We start from the raw sequence: 18702 nt of genomic DNA, 5'->3' as shown, positions 1-18702 counted from the left end.
ATTTGAGTCATTAGATAAACACGAAAAAACGAATTATCCAAGGCTCCAACTTAAAGCAAGTGATGTTATGTGCAAATTAGTAGCAGCAGGAATAGATAACCCAGACACTTTTATCTTCAGCCCACTTCATCATACTCTTATCGGATTAAAGATCCTATTTTTAATTAAGTTAACATCACTACTTGCATAATAAGATGTCGCTCTTTACGGATAATAAAAACAAAAAAAAAATTGTAACAACCTATGATGATGATGATGATAAGTCCCACCTCTTTCCCCAACATAGGTTTGAGAAGGACGGAAGTATCTTTACGATAATATTACTCTGATAGGTATATTAAAATATTTTGTACGAGCAAGTGGTGGCATCGGAAAACTCTCAGAGGAACTGTTCGAGTCATACACACACCCAATATGACCAACATAGTTTCATCAAGAAAAAACGGGTCATACTCCATCGAATACAATGGTATTCCCAAGCATCCTTTACGTAGCCCGCCAAGAACCAATAAATGGATCTGGCGCACCACTTATCAGGACACAACTGCGACATGCATATGGCCAGTTCCACTAGTGCCAACCACTGGCCCCAGGGTCTCTGGCACCAATGGCAGGCTCCAGGGCACTACCTTCCGAAGCAGGGGAATCTAATGTATCCCTTACGTAGCTCGCCAAGAACCAACTAATGGATCCGGCGCACTACTTATCAGAACACAACTGCAACATACATATGGCCAGTTCCACTAGTGCCAATGATTGGCTCTAGGGCACTACCTTCCGAAGCAGGTGAACCTAATGTATCTGGAATTGGCCACTTACAATCATCAATGAGTAAATCCTGTTGTGACCTCCCAGACCGTGTGTAAACCGTAAATTCCCCCAAATAGATCCCGAATATCCACTTGTACGCGCGCGTGTCTCAAACCTATGTTCACTCTTTCTTATATTTTTTCTAATTTTAATTATAGTATAATTAGTCACTGAAAGCCAAGCCCACAAGTGGGTACAGGCAGGTCTTGACCGACATCGGTTGTTGAGTCAAAGAAGAAGAAGAATATAAAGAAAAATCTTATCATCATATTATCATAAAGATCGTGATGACAACTGCAGTTACACATTTAATAATGACATGGGACATCTACACATATTTCACATTATACAGTTTGTTCAACATATATGACGCACAAGTTAGGTACCCTTGGCATTTGCCCTGCGTGTGTGATGCCGATGGATATCGGACCCCCGAACTATGCTCTCCCCCAGGTACACTGGTGGACATAAAAATAGGAACTTTTTTCTGTGACCGAAAAACATAGTTCTTGTCGGAAATATTTGGTAGCCCTGAAAAGGACTGTTTAAGTGGTTGTTGGGAGGTGGTGTTGCGGTGTTCCACAGAGCGGAAACATATTCTAACGGTCAATGTGTTGACCGTTATTCGCTATCACTTCCTCACAGCGTAGGGCCATATCGCCGATGAGGTTACGGCATTCGCTTCTGTCTATGCGTTTCCACATAGCCTTGCAGCGTCTCCATAGCGAATCGGCAGAACGTGCATGCTTGTTCTTAAGCTGACGCTTGAGAGTTGACCACAGATTCTCAATCGGGTTGAGGTCTGGACTCAACGCAGGCCACGGTAGAACTTGCACATCCTCGTTTGCCAAAAAACATTTAACTAATCGCGATGTATGCTTTGAGTCGTTATCGTGCTGAAAGATGTAATGCTCTTCGTCTCCGAATTGTTGTCGGGCGTGTGGCAACATCTTACGACGTAGTATGTTTCTATACCCTTCCGAGTTCAGTGTCCCTTTGATACGGAACAAAGGACCCGGGCCGTGCCAGGAGAAGCAACCCCACACCATTACGTGGCCGCCTCCGTGCTTTAGGGTTTTTATAGTATTTTTTGGATGATACGCCTGTTTAGGAAGGCGCCAGACGTATTTAGTGCCGTCCGAACCATCCAGATTGATTCTGGACTCATCCGAAAAAAATATTTCGCTCCACCAAAAGATGGATGCAGCTAAATGCTCTTCGGCAAACCGAATGCGCGCTTCTACGTGGTGCGGCATTAGCTTACGAACCTTTCGTGGTTTCCGGGCACAGAACCCACCGGCGTGTAAACGGCGCGACACCGTTTTCGCCGAAACTTGCAATCTAAGCTCCTGCTTAATACGATTGCAAGTTTTGAAAGGGTCCGCCCTGATTATCTCAACCATCTGCGCGTCAACGTCAGCCGTTGTTTTTCGCGGACGACCTGTGGATTTACCCGTAGCCTCGCTACGAATGGCGTTGTCCACAAACGTCCGCGAACGGCCGAACGCCTTGCAGATGGTTTTGATAGGCACGTTCTCACGATACAAACCCTGAATATGTTTCCGCTCCTCTGGAGTGCAGTGCTTTCCGCGACCCATGATGAACTTGTGGAATTTTCAAATCGCAAACTTTCACCTTTACCACTGAATGAAGAATGAAGCGCAACACGGTTTGGATCTCTTTTTATACTACCGAAAAACGCTGCCGTTACTCAAAACTCAGATAAGTAGCGCACCACAAATGCGAGTATAAAAGGCAAACAAACAGCGATTGCAAATTCAGTACGCCTCGAACGTTAGGCGAAAGAACTCCGCAGGAGCCAAAGCTTTTCTAAACCATACTAACAACAACATACGCCTCGATCTGTTGGCGATAAGAGGCCAACGAACTCCGCAGGAGCCAAAGCCTCTCTAAACCATACTAACAACAACAACAACTGTTGGCGATGACACACCTATTGCACGCAAAAAAACACACAACAATTTTTTTTTCTATCTTTTTGTCCACCGGTGTACCCAGGCAACAGGCCCTTTAACATTTTATATATAAAAGTCATGGTCTGGTACACAATCCGCTGCTCTACTGACATCCATTGAAGAATATTCAGCATAACCGCGGACGGTGTACGTCGACCGCACCCCAGAATTAACCTCATAATCCGGTTTTGCAACCTTTGAAGTCTTTTAATTTGACCTTTGTTGCCAAGAAACAAAATGGATGAGCAGAAGTCAATGTGTGGCGAGATCAATGATTTGTAGAGATGAACTTTCCCAAAAAAATTGAGATCCTTCGCCAATCTACTTATCACTTCACACTTCTTTGCCACTTTAGCGATGACCCAGTCAATGTGAGCGTGGAACTTCAACCTGTCGTCTAGGATAACTCCCAGGTATTTAGCCTGTCTAACTCTTTCGATTAGTTCCGAATTTATTACGATAGATGGAGGTTCTTCCAATACACCCGCAGACATTACCATGTAACTAGTCTTCTTAACGTTTAATGCCAGCCTTTTGTACTTCAGCCATCCATCCAGAGCGTTTAAATCGATATTCATCAGAGACTCTGCTTGCTTGATTTCTTTGTGCGAGATGAACAAAACAGTATCGTCGGCAAAAAGATTGATCTCACAAGCCTTCAAAACCTGTTTCATGTCATTGATGTACATGATAAACAAAATTGGTCCAAGAACACTACCTTGCGGAACACCAAGGGTGTTTTCTATAGGCTCTGATACTGTTGGCACGATATCGACCGCGTGTGATCGGACAGGGAACAGCATTATTTACAAACATTAAGCTGACTTGACAACTCGATCAAATACCCAAAATACCCGGCAGATGGCGTACAAGATTCACAAAGAGAGATAACACGATTAGATTGTGCGACAACCAGATCTCCGAAATAAGGGCCAATTCGCGAGCAGGTCAAATAGGGTCAAATAGCACAGCTGATCGAGGAACAGGGCGCCATCGCCAAACGCAGTTAGTAGCAAATATTAAGCTAGAAAGGACAGACGAATTTTTAAACTGCGCAATAAATAGAAACATACATAGCCAGTTCTAAAAACGTCTACCAAGCTATTCAAAATAAATAGAAAGCTACATCCGTAGCAACAGATACAGAGCTACCAAATAAAGTTCTCTGAGTTCTGTCTTTTTAATAACTTTCGAACCAACTGAGCTCCCCCCCTCCCCCCCCCCCCCCCCCCACAATACCAAAACGCATTAAGGTAGAAAGCAATAATGGCCTGGATATTGTTTCAAATGCCCGTTTTAGATCCAAGAAAACAGCAACTATCGATTCCCTCCGATCCATCAACACCCTCCACCTCGCTAGTACAAGATTCAAAGCAGTCTCACAAGAGTGTCCTTGCCGATATCCTGATTGCTCTCGGATCAACAGCTCGTTTCTGTTCAGAAACTGAAACAATTGCTCCTTAACTACTGTCTCCAGCACCTTTTCGAGCACATGCAACATGTTTATGGGGCGAAAATCTTCCGCATTGGCAGCTCCGTTCACTTTAGGAATAGGTACAATCAATGATTCTTTCCATGATTTCGGAAAACATCCCCTCTCTAGTGATTGATTAATCACCATAAGAAGGTCCTCCACGATCACATGATAGCAATCCTGTATGGTTGTTGAACTTACATTCCCTATACCTGCCGTTTTTGTCAGGTTGAAACAAATGGTTTTTAGTTGTTCAAGAGTAATTTTCTGAAATCTGAAATGGCATCGTGGAGTAGCACTATCTACGTAATAGCTAGGTTCACAGACAGAAGCAATGTTTTGATTAATATCTAAAACACTGTTCACAAAGAACGTGTTAAACTTGTTGCAAATGATGGAGTCGTCAGCCTCAATCACACCATTAAATTTTACAACTGAAACGCATGATTCATCAGGTTATAACATGCTTTTGAGGACTTTCCATAACTCTTTGCTATTTTTCTTGTGCTTATTTATTTCATTGCTAAAGATATCGCTTCGTCTATTTTTGAGATCCCTACTATAACTGTTTCTAAGTTTAGTATACTCAGACCAATCATTATCTCTATTCGTTCCAATAAATTTTTGATACACTTTGTCTCTTTTCCGTTTAGCACGTGCGAGATCCAAAGTATACCACCTACTAGTTTCTCTAGAAACAATTGTCTTTTCTTCCCCAAGGTGCTCATTGCATGTTTCAATGTGTTCCTTAACAAGTCAGCAGCCTCATCAAAATCAGATGCACCACACTGCAAGCCTAGTGACACATTATTGCAAAGAGCATGTTTTGAATACCTATTCCAGCATTTAACTTTCCGTTGAATCGTTTAACAACGTTCATCGTTTATGTTCAAAACAAGTGTTTCGTGATCCGATATTTTCAATAACGGATCAGTAGTGACTTTGATTGAGTCAATACTACTGTAAACCTGATCAATCAATGTCCTGCTCTGCCTAGCAATTCGTGTGAATTCATTAACTTTTTGGTTCATGTTTACTGAATCCATTAAACTTTTCAGTTTCGCAGATTTTTCAAATTTAACCAGTCAATATTAAAGTCACCGACGACAATGTTCATTTTGTTAAAATCCAAAAACCTTTCTAACCATTCTTCCAAAATATCTACGAACCTCGAATCACTCGCACTAGGTGAGTGATACAATATGCTATAATTGCCTACCGTCATACCCCGAGAAACCGCTACACCGAGAAACCAATTGCCTTCCAATGACTCGTTTAAAATCACTTTAAGGACAACGTCAATTCTGACATAAGCTGCAACACCTCCTGTGTGACGTGAATGAGATAAACACGACACTACCCTATATCCTTTTAAATAAAATTGCTCGAATGCCTCCTTCTCGGTTACGTGGGTTTCAGAGATCAAAACCAACAAGGGTTGAACTTTTTCTACTGTCTCACGAAACATAGCATAGTTAGATGAAAGACCGGCAACATTGAAATATAAAATCTCTCTGAACCGCCCTAATTCCACCCCTCCCTGCTATTGAGAAAGTTGCATTCGTCTCTCTACCTGTTTTTTAAACAGCGGGCATTCATAGCTATTGGCCGCATGTTGTACCTGTAGTTTCAGGTTCTTGGATGTGTTAGCCAAAACACAATTTACACATTTGACGATGGACGAAGTACAATCAGACGTTCGGTGCTCGCCACTGCACTTTGAACACGCTTCCTTATTTTGGCAGTCAGTGCTTTTACAGGGTTTCGAATCATATAAGGGAATAGTTCAATCACTTAGGGGAATGTTGCAAATCGGTAGGGGAATATTGCATGCAAGCTGTGGATGTTTGCAATCACTTAGGGGAGTTTTGCAATCGATTAGGGGAATGTTGCAAGCGTACTGTGGAGCTGTCATCAGACTGTGGGTGCCGGTGTAAAAAGCTACGAATTGATACCGATGATGTTTTTTTAAAAACATCGTTTGGAGTTGTTTTCGTGTGGAATTCTGCTGTACGCATGATAAACTAAATAAATCCTGCTGCGGAGTCATAATTAAACATGATAAGTTAGTAAGATTGACGAAAATATTTTAAGGTATTTACAGCAGCACCCACAGTCTGATGGCAGCTCCACAGTACGCTTGCAACATTCCCCTAATCGATTGCAAAACTCCCCTAAGTGATTGCAAACATCCACAGCTCGCTTGCAACATTCCCCTACCGATTTGCAACATTCCCCTAAGTGGTTGAACTATTCCCTTATATGATTCGAAACCCTGTATGGCTAAATTGATCACATTTAAAGCAGCGCATAACGTGAATGGATCTATAAATTTTACACCGATCAAATCCAATATTGATTTTATCAAGTTTTGCCAGACACTTATCAGTTTCATGGTCGATTTCCAAAACTACATTATGTTTCTGGTACTTGTAGATGTTACTCTCAAACATTCCAATTACATTCACCTGTTTCCAGGGAATTCCTTCATTTTGAGATTTCAAAAGATCTACTAAGTCAGAAGAAGAATATTTTTCACTCATTCCAAATATTTTAACGCGTGCCATAGGTAAGGATGTCGAATAATCGTCTCCTAAAATGTCTTCTACTTCTTTTCTAATGCTATCTAAATTCGCCAGAACAGGACATTGTGCATATACTTGACCGTCTCTGCCGTTGCGGAATTCCGACGATTGCTGCTTCCTCGGATCCAATCTGGCGCGAAGGTCAGCTCTTGTCTTATCGCAAGACTGCTCCACCTTAGGAACAATAACCAGAGTTTTATTATTTTCTTTATTTTTTTCCATGGGCTCCTTCACATCGTTAATTTTCTTAATTTTGGGAGTAACTTTATTGTTTCCCTCGTCAAATCTATTAATAATAGTTTGAGCATTGCTGTCTCCACTATTTGTCCTTTTTCTTTTTTTTTTTACTGTAGCCCATGTTTCTAAATTTACTTCCTGCACTGTTTTGCTGGTTTGCGGAGTGTCAGAAGTTGCACGCAAGGCCACCTTCGACATTTTCGAGGCTTCTATAGCGCTTAATGTTTCGCGCAAAGTTGTTTCCAACTTACGCTCCACTTGCGCGCAAAGCTCAGTTTTGAGAGTCTCGATTCCTCTGTCTAAAGCGCTAGAAATCCACACGCTCACATTGGCTTCCAAATCCCTCAGTGTTCAAAGTGCAAATCATTTGATTTAGTTGCATCAGTATCCATGTGAACCAAGCCCGCGCTTTGATCTAAACAAATGTCACACATATAGCCGACATTGCGGTTCTCATTAATTAATTTTACCGCAGGCTTGTTGAGTGTGGGTGTAATACACCGACGGTGAAAAATAAACCCACAACTCCCTGAACAAATTATCGGGTCATCGCTGGTTCCCACCACGGCGGAGCATTTTAAACACTCCATGCCGTGTAAAAAACAAATACGGGCGAAGTCTTATAAAAGTGTTTTTTTTTTCTCGCTTACCTGGTTTCAAACGCCGGCCAAAAGCGACACAAACACTACTATACTAATATGCTACTCTACGTATCTCCCGGTGTCACACATACATGGATAAAAACGGTACAAACACTTATCTACACAAAAAGGATCGGTTACTGCCACCAACGCACATTGGGCAAACGCCTGTATGAAAATCGAAAAACCAACTTCATCGCAGGTTTACACCATAATCATTTTCTTAAAATAGATACTTAAACTTAGTTGAAACCAAAATATTTCACGTTTTTGTCTTAAACTTACTGAGATATAGGCCATCAAAGTGTAAACTTTGGGTTTTTTGTCCCAACTTTGAGCTATTTTTCGACCATATTTATTTTATATATTTATTCGACCATATCATATTTTATTTATTTATTTTATTTATTTTTTATTTTATTATTTGCTCGGCCACGTTGGGTTACAGCAATAGTGCTTACTGACTATAGTATACAATTATTCACGAAGGAGTAGGAAGGAGTTTATGGTACGGAAAAGGAGCGAAGACGGGACATAAACCATCATATTTTATTTATTTATTTTATTTATTTTTTATTTTATTATTTGCTCGGCCACGTTGGGTTACAGCAATAGTGCTTACTGACTATAGTATACAATTATTCACGAAGGAGTAGGAAGGAGTTTATGGTACGGAAAAGGAGCGAAGACGGGATCGGTAGACAGGATAGGAGAGGACAGCAGGAAGGGAAGGCGGAAGTGATTACATTAGTAAACGCTGCTACAGCTTGATTTATGTCATCATCAGTAAAGCACCAATCGGTACCGGCTAAAATATGATGAAGCTTTTGGTAGTCCAGTTTCCTAAAATTGAACATACGAGCCGTAGGTATTCGTTGAGAGGATGCAGGGCGAGAGTGCGTAAGGAGCACACTTGTCTCATGAGCAGGATGATGATTGTCTAGCGCGACGAGTGGAACAGGTGAAGCTATGACGGGGGAGCAGCGCTCCAAGAAGGCATAGCATTGGCAGCATTGGCAAATAGAAGGTCCAATTGACTACGCGTATATTTTTTATGTCAGATAAATGCGGCAAACCGTTTACCGACATTCCATCAAGCAGAGAAACATTTTCACGAGATACACCAGTAGGAATGAAGTGATTAACGCACGATGCAAACACATCCATATCAAGCTCAGATAGACAGAGAGGCGTAACTCGTCTAGTTTTGTGCGCAATCCTCATACTTTTTGATAGTAGATGTTCAATTGATCGATCGAAGGGATGAGTGAGCGAGATGCGCCGGGAGTGCTCTCGCTGCAAGTTATTAACGGCGAAAGAGAGTCGGACGGATTGTGTGTATTAGATGCAGGGTTAGCTTCCATCAATTCGGGTAAAATCGGTAGTTCATGAGAATCTTCAGCCGGATCAGCCGGTTACGCTTGCTGAAAGTACTGCGTATAAGGCAAGCTCATAGGACCATGATCTGGCGAAATAGTGAAATCAGCGTTTCGCAGTTGTGTCGTGTGGTTGATAGAAGGTGGCGAGGAAGGATGATCCGATTCACGATTAATAGGCGCAGAAGGTGCAAGGGATGCTGCTGTAGTGGGTCGCCAAACATTGATGGAGCGGGGATTTAGGTCGATGAACTCCTTAAAAGAGATCCCGCGAGGCCAGGTTGAAGCAGCCAAAGCAATAGCCCGGTGCGAATCCGGTACACCAATTTTAAAAGATACGTAGGAGAGCGTAGAAAGATCCCGGTCGCGTCGTACAAGGCTATATACCAAGATGTCGTCTGTCCCTATGTTAGAACAGGCCATTTCGCGGATCGCTTCAATCGGAGTATCAGGAGCAATACGGGAGATAAAGACCCAAGTACGGGGTGGGCGTTCAGGAACGGTCGTAATATTATTGCAGGACAGCCCTGTGCCCGATGAAAGCATAGCGCGTGTAACGGTATTGGTAGGCGATGGGTCGGGAGAGCGATCCAATAATCGACGTTTAGAAGGATTCTCACCAACAGCTTGATGCTTGAGCTTAGAGGCCGCAACTGGAATCGTGGTCGTTGAGTGCGTTGCAGGAATCGCAGAATGGTGAGCACTCGATGTAGTGGTATGCGTGGCAAGATGAGAGTTGAGCTTGTTCATTAGTGAGTTGAAGGAAGTGAGAAGCTCACGGTGCATGAGATCAAGCTCCTTGATGCCATGCTTAACTTCATCAAGCGTTGTGAGTAGTGGAGCCTGTGAGTAGTTGCGTTCCATTGAGTGAGAAGCAGTAAGTGAGTCGATGAAATCTTTCACGGAACGAATTGACGATGCTGATTCCTGTTTCATCAAAGCTATCTCGTTTCTAAAACAATCCAGTGAAGAGGAAAGTTCAAGTCGCAAGCCAGCTGATGCCGCCTGCACAGAACGTGAGGAATCGCGGAAATCGGACTGCAACGATTTCAACAGGTAGGCAGCGTCACGAGAAAGGCCGTGCGAGAAGCGTAAAGTGTCAACGGCCCGCAAACGCTGAGCACAATCAGCGCAAGCCCAGAATAAATTTTGTGACTTCTTAAAATCACGCAGGAGCGGGGTTGAAAGTCCAATGCACTTATCGTGGTAATAGTGTTCACAAAGACCGAAGCACGGAATTGGATCGTTGCTAATAGCACCTTCACATTTCTTACAGATCACACGCCATCGCAAAATAGACCAAAGTTCGACTGAACAGTGAGTGATCACAACAACCGCAGGCGGATTGCAATGTTTATATGTTGAACCGTACAATTCACAGGTGCCGCACAAATTTGTGATACGTGAACGCGCGAGTGTAAATTAACCGAACTAAAACAATTCAAGCCTTAGTCAACAAGAAAATCGCGGTAAAAAATCAACTTGGAAATAGGAGAGTGAGAGAGCACAACCAGCCGCTTTGAGTGACAAGTGACAATTTTAGTATATGATGGTTAGATTTTGATAATCAATGTGTCGTTGGAAAGGTTTTTTGTCATATTTTGATATTATGTCTTAATATTTTGCAAAAACTTGTTTTTAAAGTTCATAAATGATTGAAAACCAAACATCACTGCTGAATTTTTGGATATTTTTATTTTGGAGAGTAATTTTTTTTATGATTCGACTCGATTTCACTCGTGAGTCGTATATCATTGGAAAGATCAACAATTTTCCTACGCATTATCGTTAAAATTAGCTGCGACCATCTGCGACCCCGAAAATTATTAATTTTTTTCTTAAAAATAGCGCGAGCGATTTTGACGTGTTGTTGTATGAGCCTTACACCACCAGTATCCAACTACCTGTCATAAACGGGCATTTGAAACAAACAGGCAGAAAACAAAGCTGAAGAGAGGAAAAACAGGTTAAAAAAAAGTCGTAAGATAGGAATCGGCTCTTTTCCAAACAAACCATGAAAAACACAACTTTTTTAGTGCGTAATACTTTAAAAATTCGTTTTCAGTCAGAAACTTATTCCGCCTTCGTTTTAATTCCTAACAATTATTATTGATGCTGTTAACTGATACGCAATAATGCAATGTTGTGAGCGATAATTATTAAGTTTTATTCGCTGTCTTGATTTTAGTATAGGACTACCCTGTATAGTAAGAGCAATTTTATTGAATGAAGATAAATTGCAATAGCACGAGGAATTGATTTTCATCCCGGTGTTTGTATGGCGGTTGCCCACTGTGCAACGGCGAGACGCTGTTGACCGCACCAATCTTTTGTTTTTTAACAATGTCACTTTTTCATTTGCAAAACACACTGACACCGAGAGAATCCACGAACATTTATCCACACACGTATCTAAAAATTTGAGCACTTAGCTCTATTTTAAACAACTTATTTCACGTCACAACACAGAGCTAAACAGTCACGAACTGCACTTGTCAACAGTCACTCATCCTGTCCTATGACCTATATGTTTGAAATTCATCTTATTTATTTAAGTTCAAGTAAATTGGAAGATCAAAATTAACGTTGAAAATAAATTCATATTTCATAACTGATAAACATTAGGTTTAAATTCTATGCGACGTAAGTTGTACATCCTATGCTTTTAGCATTCACTATTTCTTCATCTTTCTTCCTATCTAATTCACGCATTACGCAGTTTTACACACGCTTTTGTACTGTGTGGCAGCTCGATTTGCGGATTCCATTTGCAGCCACCCATTCTTTAGCATGCCTTAGCTTTTTTTTTTTAAATCAGCTACCATCGCATCATCGGCTTCTACAGTTCTAGTACAAACAATGTGCTTGAATAGGTTAATAACATTTCTGTAGGTTCGCATGGCTACTTTTGAAATGTTTACTGTGGAAAGCCCTGTCCAACTACAACTACACAAAAAACTTTTCTCGAAAATAAAATCCAAAGCATGCAACATTCTATTGTTTGACAAGGTTTCAGTTACAGCATGGCCCAACCAATCATGAATTTTTATGCGGTAAGATTCCTCGAGAAGATCCCTGTTGAAATTTACAAACTGTTCTTCGGACAAGATTTTGATAAAATTTACATGTAAAACTGTTCTACGGGTGGTTTCCGATGGCCGTATGTTATTGGTTGATAAGTTCACTTGAGTTGTTAAAAGCCTTACATCCTCTCTTAAACTGCTAATTTCACTTATCATTATTTTAAACATTTGTCAAATAGCTTCGATGGTGTCTTTTACGCCTTTTCTGTGTCTGTGTTTTCTACTCGTTACAGGAAAGGCACCATCTGGCACAACACCGTACCACGACCAACACTCAGATCTACACAGGAATTATAAAAAAGTTAGTACAGTACAGTTATATACATCCCTATCTAGCTACACATATTTAATACACCCCGCTTCTAAATGGCACCGCACCCATCGCCACTTCAGCTCATGCCACATTGCTCCTACCACCAGAAACGCCTAAATTCTGGTTGTACCTGTCGCGCTGCCGCCCGACAGCCACAATCTTAAAAGTGGAGATTTTCGTCAAGGAACAAATCGGCATCGAGGATGTCACCGTTTTTAAGCTGGTGCCACTTAACCGCGATGTCCGCACTCTGACTTTCTCTTCGTTTAAAGTCGGTTTGTCGCCGGATTATAAGGAGAAAGCATTATTATGCTCATCGTGGCCGATCGGAACTGTCTTCAAAGAGTTCACGGATCGTAGGAATGCTCTTATTTCTACATTGTCGGCAAATCTCCTGACCACTACCACTACAGCACCAACAAATACACACGTACCTGTCACCACAAACACTGATGTATCTATTCATATGGAAACAAACAACAACATTACTGCCTCCACCAACAAAACTGCAGTCTCGACGTCACCTCCTCGATCATCACAGCAGCAATAGCAACACTACTTACACACTCGCACTCTAAATCTCCGTTAAAATTTTACTATCAAAACACTCGCGGTCTCAAAACCAAACTTTCGGATCTTCGCATCTCTCTCGAAGTTAGACTCATTCTTCAATACAATTACATTAATACAATCTCGCATGAAAGATAGGGATTTGTTTGTCTTATGCGGTGATTTCAATCAACCTGGACTATCGTGGTCTCAAAATGAGGATTATTTCGCACCGCTTGCCGTTAACCCTGCCTCATCCTACTTTATAGACGGATTAGCTGAATTCAATCTGCGTCAACTTTCAGGGGTCGTAAATTTTTTTCGGAGGCAACTAGATTTAGTTTTTGTTAATGAGTTAGTGACATATACATGTTCACCAGTTTCTTGTAGTATTGACCCTATTGTTAAATTAGATCATTATCACCCACCTCTGGAATTCATAGTAAATGTTCCTTTACCGCATAATGGTAATAATGTTAGAGATAACAAATCTGAGTTGAATTTTCGGAAAATGAACTTAGAAAAATTTAGGGAAATCATAACCAACTCTGATTTTAATTTTTTAGAAATTAGAACCGATTCTCCCTCCACTGTGGACGTAGCGGTGGAGCAATTTAGTAATATTGTTAAGGCAGCTCTCCCTTTATGTTGTCCTCGTTCTAAACCCTCCTCTCGCCTTCCTTGGTACGATGCTACATTGCGGTCATTAAAGGCGGATAGGACACGTGCCCTCAAAAAACTCGGTTCAACTGCTTCTGAGTATAATCGTAGTTTTCAAATATGCCGCTTCTGCTTTTCGTATTTATAATCGGGCCAGTTATAGGTTGTATCTTGGAAGGCTTCAATGCATGTTATACCGTAATCCTAAACTTTTTTGGTCTTATGCCAAGAAGCGTCGTAATCCCTCTTCCCTTCCTACTTCCATGTCGCTCGGTTCGGTCACTACGGACAATGCTGCTGACACCTGTTCCCTATTCGCTGAGCATTTCGCCAATGGTCTGTCTAGACCGGAGAGTCAACCTTTGACAGACTCTGAGGGCATATGGCCTGGTTTAAACTCCGTCGCATGGGCTGAGGGTATTGTCAATGTTAATACAGTCTCTGAAGCTCTTAAAAAACTTAAGCCATCCTTCTCCCCTGGACCGGATGGAATACCAGCCTCGGTTTTAAAAACGTCACCTTTTCTATTCGTCCCTCTATTGGTAAAATTGTTTAACCTATCTTTGTCCTCGTCTTCATTCCCTTTATTGTGGAAGCGAGCATGGCTAGTTCCCATTCACAAAAAAGGTAACCCGTCTGTCATTTCCAATTACCGTGGCATCTCTATACAATGCGCAATAACCAAGGTATTTGAGCATATTAGAGGGAATTAGATCGCGGGAATAAGCTGCCATAATGATATTCATTCTTGTAACCGACCACGAAGGAGAAACGGCTCTCGACAGCGCGCGTTGAATAAAGTATGTAAAATTGTGAAAGCGTGTTCTGGTTTTCATAAAAAATATAACACAACGTAGGGGTTTGCGCGATCATAAATTGGTGCCGTGACCAGGATTGCTGCGGAAATTTAATTACATAACTTTTGTGCCTGTTTGTCCGTTTATTTGGTGCTCCGTCCCTTCACAGTACCGTCTTTCTGTGAACATTTGTGACACTACTTTCTCCTTCGTGATTTGTGAACATTCTTTTCGGTTAAATCGTGGACCTTACACATCGTTATTTCGCTAGTTGCTGATTCGCGTTTTTTGGTTTAAAGTGTTTGTGCGCCCATGTTTTGTCCTGCTACGTCTGTACGTTTGCTGCGTAACAATTGCGACAGTTTTTCGGCCACACCTTTTTTGGACACCATTTTCAAAAATCAGGACTAAGATTTTGTGCGTTACGTTTTCCGTGAGTGTTTGATTTATTCGTCGTGTAAATCGTCTTCTACGTTAGGATACGATTCTTTGAACATTTACGCGTTCGTGTTGTAACCCCGTCCCGCGTTCCGCGTCTCGCGTCCGATATTTCCGTATTCTACACGTCGGTTTAAGTGTCGAGTGGTTTCGCGCGCAAAATCGTCATCTTAGTTCATCGTCCTCAGCGCATCAAAAATGGCCAACATGGAGCTCCTGCTTTCCCGCCGCTTAACCCTGGAAGAGAAATTTAACCGAGCATCTGTTTTCGTGTCGAACTACGTTCCTGCTAGAGACTGCTCCCAAGTACCTTTTCGGATTGCGAAACTTGAGAATCTGGCGGCCGAATTCGACAATGTTCAGCAGCATATCGAAAACTTGGCAACATCAGAGTTACGTGGAGAAGAAGGCCAAGTTCGTGCTGTCATCGAAGAGAAGCTGTACGTCACGAGAGCATCGTTAAGTGCTCTTTTGCCGCACGCGTCCTCCGCTACTTCATCTGCCAGCAGCGTGGCAGTGTCCGGCATAAAACTGCCTACCATTGCCCTACCGGAGTTTAGTGGAGACGACTTGCATTGGGCTGCTTTTCGTGACACGTTCGAAGCGCTTATACACAACAATTCCGAAGTAATGGAAATTCAAAAATTCCATTATCTTCGCGCTGCATTAAAGGGTGAAGCTACGAAGCTCATTGAATTGGTTCCATTATGCGCAGAAAATTATCAGATAGCTTGGAAGTCTTTGGTAGATCGCTACGCTAATGACTATCTGCAAAAGAAGAGACACCTGCAGTCAATATTTTGTATGGCTCGTGTAACTAGGGAATCTAATGTGGCCCTGCATAAGCTCGTGGACGATTTTGATCGTCATGTTAAAATGCTGCAGCAACTCGGCGAGAAAACGGAGCATTGGAGCACCATGCTAGAGTATGTGCTGTGCACCAAGCTGCCAGAAGAGACCCTAAAAACGTGGGAAGATCATGCCTCCACATTAGAAACGCCTGACTACAATACTTTGATCGAGTTCCTGCAACGAAAAATGAGAATACTTGAGTCAATCTCCATGAACCATCAATCGAGCAGAGAGCCTACCTACCCACAGATGAGACGAACGCCAACGCATCTTTCTTCTTGCTCGTCTGTTGTGAGTACTACGAGAAAATGCCCACACTGCCAACATGACCATCTGCTGGGAAACTGTTACAAGTTTATCCGCCTTCCGCTGTCTGAACGTATGCAGATAGTCCATACGAAGAGGGTATGTAACAATTGTTTAAAGGTAGGACATGTAGTACGTAGCTGCCCTGCGGTGGATAATTGTAGACATTGTGGAGAGAGGCATCATTCTTTGTTGCATCGCGGTTCGAATAGCGCACCCGAAAGCCGAACGGAATCTAGTATGGCGATGTCAGCCTCTCCCGGTCCTCACAAAGCCATAAATGAAACTGTCGTGCACAGCCAAAATGCTGCTGGAGACATCGAGATAAATGAGCATGTTTTTCTTCTCACTGTGCGATTAGTTATTGTTGACGCATTTGGCCAGGAACATCCGGTTCGCGCTCTGCTGGATAGCGCGTCGCAGCCGAACTTAATGACCAAAAGGCTCGCATGTTTACTTCAACTACCGCGAGAGAGAGCGAATGTAAAAATCAACGGTGCTGGCAGTTGTACATCTCATGCTCGAGAAGCGGTCGTAGCTGAAGTGGTGTCGAAGAAGCAACCATTTAGTTGCACAATGAAGTTTTTGGTGATGGACAAGTTAACTGCTAACCTTCCTGCTCAAGACGTATCTATCGCTGATTGGAAAATACCAGAAGGAATCGTGTTAGCAGATCCGCAATTCAATAAAGCGCAGCCAGTTGACTTGATCATAGGGGCTAAACAATATTACTCTTTGTTCCCCTCCTCTGCGCGTTTGCAGTTATCTGATCAACTTCCGTGGCTGATCGATAGTGTATTTGGTTGGATCGTAGCCGGCTCAGCAACTGTGCAATTTCTACCCCATTCTCCTGTGTCACAAGTATCTGCAGCCGTGTGTATGTTGTCGCTGGAAGAAAGTATGGAGCGGTTTTGGAAGATCGAATCGCTGCAAAATAAAGATAGATACTCTCCCGAAGAAAAGAGGTGTGAAGAGCTGTACCAGAAGACGACGGAGAGAAATGAAGAAGGTCGATATGTTGTACGCATGCCACGTCATTCTGACTTTGGACTGAGGCTTGGCGAATCTAAATCAGGTGCACACCGCCGGTTTCACCTTCTGGAGAAAAGGTTTGAACGCGATTCAAAGGTGAAGGAGGAGTATCACGCGTTCATGAGAGAGTATCTGGATCTTGGGCACATGACTGCAGTACGTAAAGGAACGCCGGAACCTACAGAATGTTATTATTTGCCACACCACCCTGTATTTAAAGAAACAAGTACCACGACCAAAATACGGGTAGTATTTGATGGCTCGGCGAAAACCACAAGTGGCTTCTCTCTTAATGAATCGCTTTGCGTTGGCCCAGTGGTGCAAGATGATTTGCTGGATCAATTGTTGCGTTTTCGCACATACCGTGTTGCATTAATTGGAGACATTGCCAAGATGTATAGGCACAGGTGTTACTGCACCCTGATGATCGGGCTCTTGTACGCATTTTGTATAGATTCTCACCACAACACCCTTTGCAAGAATATGAGCTGAATACCGTAACGTATGGACTGGCTCCTTCTTCGTATCTTGCGACACGAACGTTATTGCAATTGGCAGAGGATGAAGGTGATGGCTACGCTCTTGCTGGATCCGCGCTGAAGAAGAATTTTTATGTCGACGATTATATCGGTGGAGCGCAATCCATCGTAGCTGCCATCCAGTTGCGGAAAGAGTTGAGCGTTCTACTGAGCAAAGGAGGTTTCGAGCTGCGAAAATGGACGTCCAATCGTCTAGAAGTGCTTGAGGGTTTGGATGGTTCTCAGATCGGTACAAAATCAACGTTGTGTTTCGCTACCCATGAAACGGTGAAAAGCTGGCAGCCTCAAGAAGATGTGTTGCAATTTGATTGCATGATACAGCCAGACAGTGCAGTCGCAACAAAACGGTCAGTACTTTCCACTATAGCTAAAATGTATGACCCTTTAGGAATGATGGCTCCAATAATCATTCGCGCCAAAATCATCATGCAGGAGATGTGGGTGTCTTCGTGCGATTGGGACGATCCTTTGCCTGATTGTATTGTTGCTAAATGGAAGCAGTTTCAACGCGAGGTATCTTCTTTGACCAATTGTAGCATGGATCGCTATGTGTTGCTTCCTAATGTAACCAAAATGGAACTGCACACGTTTGCTGATGCGTCCATCGCTGCGTACGGAGCATGTACTTATGTGCGGTCGGAGGAAGCTGGTGTTGTTCGTGTTGTGCTACTGGCATCGAAGAGCAAAGTAGCACCACTGAAGCGTTTATCCATCGCTCGACTTGAGCTGTGTGCCTGCGTCCTTGCTGCGCACTTACATAACCGCATTAAGCGTGCTATCGACATGAGGATAGATGGATCGTGGTTTTGGACCGATTCATCAATTTGTTTAAATTGGTTAAAGCTGCCGCCGAATACATGGAAGACATTTGTTGCCAATAGAGTTTCCGAGATACAACATTTTACCGCCGGATGCAAATGGAAACACGTTGCTGGAATTGAGAACCCAGCTGATTTAGTATCTCGTGGCATGTCAGTTGCTGGTTTTAACGAGAGTCGATCGTGGAAACATGGGCCTTCGTGGCTCGCGCTCTC

The sequence above is a fragment of the Anopheles gambiae genome, chromosome 3 (genome assembly GCF_943734735.2).
Source record: "Anopheles gambiae chromosome 3, idAnoGambNW_F1_1, whole genome shotgun sequence".
In the NCBI taxonomy this organism is placed as follows: Eukaryota; Metazoa; Arthropoda; class Insecta; order Diptera; family Culicidae; genus Anopheles; species Anopheles gambiae.
This window is presented reverse-complemented; position numbering follows the sequence as displayed.